The sequence below is a fragment of the Corvus hawaiiensis genome, chromosome Z (genome assembly GCF_020740725.1).
Source record: "Corvus hawaiiensis isolate bCorHaw1 chromosome Z, bCorHaw1.pri.cur, whole genome shotgun sequence".
Lineage (NCBI taxonomy): Eukaryota > Metazoa > Chordata > Aves > Passeriformes > Corvidae > Corvus > Corvus hawaiiensis.
This window is the reverse complement of record NC_063255.1, coordinates 50505034-50512769: the sequence shown is the minus strand read 5'-3', so window position 1 is coordinate 50512769 and position 7736 is coordinate 50505034.

Here is a 7736-nt window from a genome sequence, read left to right as displayed (position 1 = left end):
TAAACAAAAACATATAGTTGAAGACTTCATATTTTCTATCCAGAAGAACTGCCTTGGCCTCTTCCTTGCCAGCAAACACACTGATAGGTGGTGTCCATCTACTGCTCATACTTTCAGTGTTTGCATAAAGTAGTCACCATGAAACACCACTTGTACAACATCCAAGTGGCACTGATGTAGCAGTACCATCATAGCTGGAAAAGACAACAATGCCAAAATATAAACACAGTTTTATGATATGAAAGGCTTTATGAGGAAAGGTATACCCCCAGAAAATACAGGGATAAGACACTGCGCTCATACTAGGGAGCATAGTTGTAATTATTTGAGTAAAATAGCACATCCACTACTCTGATAATCACACACATTTAAAATGTTTACATTATCTCGAGGACTGAAATCTTTTCCATTATTTTCACATGTAAGTTACATTTGGGGACAAACTGTACTGTTCTGCAAGATGAGAGCAGACAAGCCAGATTCTTTTCTAATGAATCTAAAGAGCAGAAATTTGAACTGCATGCACTAGTTACACCAGCTGCTTACAAGACGTAAGAAAATTTGGTCCCAGTTATTTCATTGTTTTCTTATTCTAAATTAATGGTATTTTTGTGAAGGTAAAATTAAAATGCAGTTCTGTTCTGAAAAGAAAATAGGTAAATATTGTTTATTGTGTTTCTCCAACTGCAAACTGTAGAGGCATTCCTTGTGGAATAGAGGATACCCCAGGAGGGCTTGGGCATCCCAGGGCTGTTGCAGAAGTACCCCTGATGGGGCCTCAGGCTGAAAACAGGCTTGCAAGGCACCTGCCAGCCGGCGGCCTTGAACAGCCTTGGGAAAAGGTCAGCTCCCCTGAAAAAAAACTGGTCAGCTCCCCTGCTGCTTAGAGGCTTTCTCATGGGAAAGGGGCGTGAACTTTGGAAAAAGTATAACTTGGTGTAACGGAATAATAAAACTGGAGCACGATGCTCAAATCGTATTGGTGTTCGTATCGTGACTCTGGCTGGATTCCCCTGCTCCCAGGACCCCCCCCTGCTACAGCAAACTACCATTTTATTCTTTCTAATTAACAGCACTAGTATAATTTATCTGAGATGCATTTAAGGGCAAAAGAGATTTGCTGCAAAGTTACCATTTTGCAACTGGAAGTTATTCAAAACCTAAGATGAAATACAAATTGATTTGCAGATCCACATCACTCCAGACCACTTTTCTGTAGTTTTCACTATGAATATTTAGCAAACATTAATACTACTTCCCTCCTTATTTCTGTAAGTAAAGAGACAAAGCTTGAAACAGATACAGGTAATTTAAAAACCCCATTGTTTTATCAAGATTCTATTTACTTTATAGAAAAACTATATTTAAGACTACTCAAAATGCAGCTAATAATTATTTTTTCTTATGTGTGGAGTTTCATTAAATCAAACAAAGTTGAAGCTTGTTATTTCACACAGATTTATTCAGGGGAGGGTCCTGTACAATGCCCAATGGCAATTATAACTGCTGAAGATAAAAAAGGCCTCAGGCCACTCCACCAACCCTTGTCCCCGTAGAGAGTGGATGTGCGAACAGGTGAAAACCATAAACAGAAATCTACCAGTCCATATTTCAGTTGAAACAACTTGTACTCCATATTCCTCCTTGAAATATACATCAAAATTCACATTTCAAACCAGTACATGTGACTTTTAGAGATATGACATTAGGGTGAAATCCAAAATCACATGCCAGAAGTACATGCGGTTAAATTGATCTCTGTATGGCAACGTTAAACACAGGCCTGTCGTCAACAGAAAAAATTGTGTACCATTTCATGCCTCCAGTATATCATTATGTAAGAACCAAAGAGAGCCTCAGGGCTTACAGAAGGTCAGCATGTTTGCTTAACTGTTCTTTTGCTTCCATTATAATGTCATTATGATGAACTGAGAAAGAACTCAAACCCTTAAACAGGCTCAGGACTTTCTTAAGCAAACCGTGGGTCTTTTCTATGTCAAACTTAAATAAACTTTAATTCAGGGAATGGTTTTGTTCATCTAGACTATTCTAGAACTAAAAATTTTCCGAAGTGCTAGATGATAATGGGGCAGAGATAATTCATGCACTTCATATCCTCTCAGGCTATTCAGACTTTCACTTGGACCTTGGCTGCCCAAAGTGGTTAAATAACTACTTTCAGAATCATGGTGTCACAATTAGGTCAGGCACTGGAATATTGGATGAAGAAGAAATGAAATGCAGTAGCTTTATAGGAAAGAAACTCCACAATAAAGGTCAAAAAATGCAAATGAGATGAATATCAATCATAACTTTACAAAGATTTAACTGACCATTGCAGCACAAAATGTTATTACACTGTCACCCAGTAAAATTCCTGTGACTGATAGGAAAAGAAGTTCATTTTTATCTCCTGTCATGAACTATTAAAGCATTAGAAGCTATGTAAGTAATAAAGGGACTGTTCAGCTTTATCAATTTTGACAGCTATCCCCAGGAAACATTTGCTTTCACAATAGCTGGATGTTCTCATTATTTTGTTGTTTATCATTTTTATAATTTTTTTTATCCTAATCAGCTCTCCATCAGCTGTCCAAATAGCTAATAAAGCTGGTCTGTAGAGATCCCTAACTACAATCTTTTTGGCCTCTCCTCTACCATATCAAGTCTGTGGTTGTTTGCTTTTAACTTCCTCAAATTCCAAGGGGCTTGCAATCCCTGTGATTAAAATTCTCTTTGGTCTTCTCCTATAGCAATCTTACTGCCACTTGTCTTGGCTATTACCTTTCGTTTGTTCCCTTAAAGTGTAGAAAGTCACTGTCAGAATCATCTTGCACACTTACAAACCATAGAGTATGTCCCTTTTTTATCTGTTTATCAACTTCTGATTTTCTTGAGATAAAATTTCTGGCTTCTCATAAATTTTTCATCCTCCTTAATTTCCTTTAGTGTTTGTTTTTCCCCAGTAACCTCAACATCTTACCAGTTCTTCAGTGTTACACCTTTGCCTGATTATGACTTCATGCTTTCCAAGACAGGGCTCCAACGCAAGCCCTAATCTCATGAAAAATGCCACATCAGACAAACAGGTGCAGTAGTACATATTAGAGCTACAACTTTTAGTGCATGAGAACAGGCCATTAAAACTATTCTGTATATTAGAAGTGTGACAGACAAGAAATCTGTGCTTCAAACACCTAGAACATTCAGCCTGTTCTTCTGTTCCTTAGAAATTGACTGCACATACTCATTTTCTTCATTGTCATTATGAGTTGTGTAGCTGTTTCTTGTATCTTGTAGAAATCACAAAACCTTTGGAACAAGCAACATACACTTTACTCATGTTGACAAAACTATCATTTATAGAGCCCCTACAGAGATGTACTAACCACAATTATTTACTACAGTCTTAGGTGAGACCTTCAAACTCACTTCATGTGCAGTGAGCTGTAATGCAAAATTTAACACCTTGCTGACTTTAATCAGCATTTTTTTCTGGAGATTTTTTTGGATATCAGTAGATATCCAAAGATTAAGCTGTTTTTCTAACCCACCTCTTCTATCTGAACCTTTGTAACTACTGCTAAAAACCAAGAATGTATAAACCAGTAAATTTTCAGAAAAAGTGAATTTGGCCCCTAATGTTTTGCATGATCTTTTATACAGAATGAACACTGGGCAAGTGAAAAAGTTATTTAGTCTTACGCTTTCCTAGTTGATATTCTTGCCATGATTCATTTCTTCTTACCATCTAAAATTAATCACAGAATCCTCAGACTGTAGAATGGTTTGGGTTAGAAGGGATCTAAAAGATATCTAGTTCCAGCCTTGCTACCATGGGCAGGGCACACCTTCAATTAGACCATACTGCTCAAAGCCTCATCCAATCTGGCCTTGAGCACTTCCAGGGACAGGGCATCCATGGCTGCTCTGAACATCCTGTTCCAGTGCCTCATCACTTTCACAGTAAAGAACTTCTCCCAACACCCAATTCTAAACTTACTCTTTCAATTTAAAACCATTGCCTATTACTAAATCATAGTAAGCAAGCCTGAAATATTAATCTTGCATGCACACATTTTTAAAAAACCCCCCACCAATTAAAAAAAAATATGCATTTACTGTCACCTTTGTTATTCTGTTTCACTTTAAATCCTCTATCGCATATGCTTTATTACCCATTAAACCAGTATGGCTTACTCATAGCTTCCCTCTTGGGAAAATTGATTTAATACTGCAACCATTTAATTTTTTACTATCACCTTCTTTTTAATTTAGATTTCACCTTGAATTGTTAATATCTTCTTCCCTTTACTCATTTTCACTTAAACAAATGTAAATTGGCAATGCAATGTCATTTCTTGACTTCTATATCTGTTCATTAATTTTAATCTATTTCACCTTTTTTTTTTTTTACTTTAAAATGAATTAATATGTTTCAAGGTTCTCTTTATCTAGCAATTATTTCCTTGACTCAGTTTCAACATAAGCACAGATAGCTGATGTTCTGGAGTCTGTTTTCTCATCAGCTATGGAAGAAGCTTCTCCACTTAACAGTCTCATTATTTCAAATCAAAGCAAGAAAGCTTCATTTTAATGCAAAATAATGTTTGATGGTGATTTGTTTCATAGGTCTGCTTTTTGCAGTAGTCTTCTTAGTTAAAAAAAAAAAAAAAGAAAAAACCAGAGAATCCAAACGCGTTAAAGTGTACAACCTGTGGATTAACCCTTTGTAAAAAGGTGGTCTTTAAAAGTAGAGGTATACTCATTAGATCCTCTACACAAAAAGAAAATTAAAGCAAAGGGTGAATCTATCCCGCAGAAAAGGGTGGCAATAATCTCTTAGATTAGTCAGAATTGAGCAGTTCAAAATAAGAAGCAAAAGCCAATAGCTCATCCCCTGCTTGTGTTTATTACCCATGCAGCATGTTCAGTCTACTCAGAGAAGACTGAGTGAATTTATATTCAAATTCATCAGCCAGAATTGAAATATGAAACTACTAAGATACTACAATTATTTTCTAAAGAACTTACAGGAATTTTAACTTTTCTTATAAATTGAATGTAGAGAGATGGCAAAAAATAGATATAGCAGCAGGGGAGTTTAATTTTCTAGTACCCATGAGATCATAAGCTATTTTTAAGGTAATGTCTTACTGGGATTACTGGCAGTGGTAATTAACTAAAATTGACAAGGTACTCATTGTGACATATTATGACAGGGAAGAATTTGTATCACAGCTCTACTTTAGCACTTCAACGTATTAGAATAAATTAGCCTCATGGTCTCAAAAGGATGTTCAAGGGTATTCCTCTCTTTTAATGTTTTGTAACTCCATCAGCTTCTCTAATGTATTACTACGAGTATTTCTACACCATCTGTACCACTAGAGGAGACTCGCTATAAAATATTGTTCACATCTGCTAACCACACTGACTTGATGACTTTTATCTCAATGCACAGCGAGAGGAGCTTTTGCTAAAGCATGTAAGTCTTGCAGCATAATATCCTGGCTACCTTCAAATAACAGAAATCTTTGACACTTCAGAAGTACTTATTCTAAGTTTGGAGCTTTTGATTTATTATTTGTTTGGGAATTAATGAAGTTTCGATCTTTTTGCTTTTTATTATTGCTGCATTTTGATACATCTCTGAGAAAGGGAGAGAGAAAGAGTTTAGGATTGGTTTAAAGCTGACTCAATACTGTGCTTGCTTGAAGCTACTAATGACACATCATAAGAAACACTAGGTGCCAGCCTAAACTTTACACTAATGCCTCTTAGATGAAAGGACTTTTTGGCATGAAAAACAGGGCAGCCAGGCAGCCTAAGAGTAATTACAAGATCATACTTCATTTCACTGTTTTTTAACCGGTTTCTAAAGAAGAAAGTGGTTTTCTGACTTTGATCATTATGTACTAGTGCAGGGGGAAGTGAAAAGTGGTTTTTCCTTCACCAGTAGTCGCAGTCCCTACTAACATAAACATGGTGGAAGCCTTCAAAAACAGATCCCATAAGCTATTGTTGTTCAAGAAATAGTTCAGTATCCTCCGCTTATTTGGAAGCTCTCCCACACAGGCTATAATCAAGTATTAAAGGAAATAAATGAGACAAAAAAAAATCTGATTTAAAACTTAAAACCCAGGGAGCACGGATACTTTTTTGCTCTGTGCCAGATTTTTTTATAATTCAACAGCTTTTTATGAAAAGTACCACTTAAAAACCTTGACAGATATAAAAAATTATAATTTTTAATTAGAAAGATGTTGCAGTATGTAACATTCAAGAGTTTATTTTGGGTACATGCAATAATCTAGCCCAATTAAAAGAGAATTGCTTCTCTGTTAATGGCACTCTATTTCATTAAATGAATAGAGGGCAACCTCCTTTTGACACTCATTTGTCTTAATAATAAATCACAAACTCTAAGTTCTCTGAATAAAAAGACTGCATTTGGCTAGCATCAGCAATACCTTTTCATCAAGACTCTACAGGGCTGCTAGTTCAATTCCTTCCAAAATGCTAGTAAAGCAGCTCTTCAACCGGAGGAACACTAGTAGAAATTCTAGGCAATAATGCTAAACCAATTTCCACAGCTCTAGCTCACAAAAGTTGGGTTTGAAACACAGACCTTGTTTTATAATCACATTCTTTGCCATATCATAAAAAATGCTCAAGTACGAAAAGTCTTCAGTTGTGTTTCAGATCCTGCGTAAGAATTTTACAGTTTTAGTGAATATTTTGGGATGACCTAATTGAAGCCTTGCAGTATCTGAAGGGAGCCTACAAAAAAGATGGAGAGATACTTTTTACAAATGTATGTAGTGACAGGACATGGTGGAATGGCTTTAAACTGAGAGTAGGTTTAGATCAGACTTTAGGAAAAGATTTTTTACTGTGAGGATGGTGAGGCACTGGAACAGGCTGTCCAGACAAGTTGTTGATGCCACAACCCTGGGAGTGTTCAAGGCTAGGTTGGATGGGACTTTGAGCAGCTTGGTTGTCCTGGGTTGCAGTGTATTCTACTACCATCCTGATGAGCTGTTGAAACCAGGAGGGGCAGTGTTTCCTTGCCTCCTCCCTCTGGACTATCTTCTGCTAATGAGCCCATCAATGCCTGGCCTCATGACTCATCATCCCATTGGGAGATGCTCCACCCAGAAGGAGGAACCAAGCATTCCATCCTGGATATAATCTGAGATTCTGAGCACCACAGCCACCCTTGCCACTGGATTCCCAGAGGACAGGAGCTACACAGCCACCACTGGACCTTCTGAGGAAGAGCAGACCTCTCTACAGGACCACCGCTTCGACAGAACCACATCCACCACTTCAAGAGTGTCATACATGAGATCCTTAATTGTGCTTGGTCTTTGCATATTAAGTGCCTTAATTAATAAATTCTGAGTTAAATATTTCTAAATTGAATGTTAAAATTAACCCATCAGCCCAGGTACAAAAATCAAGTTCTATTATTAGTGTTTTCAATTGTTCAAAGTAGTTTATTTGCACCATTCCCAGTTAAAAATTCCCCGGTTAAAAATCCCTAACTTATGCTCCCTTTTCAAACTTTAAACCACCTGTACACCATAAGAGTTATCTTTCCTATGTTCATTGTCTACTTTTACAAGTGTTTTAAGATGCATTAGATGTATTTTAATATTTTTTTAAGGGTTTTTACTTTGCACTTTAGTCCAAGGACTAACTCCAAAACCCCAGTTTCTAACAGCCAGCAG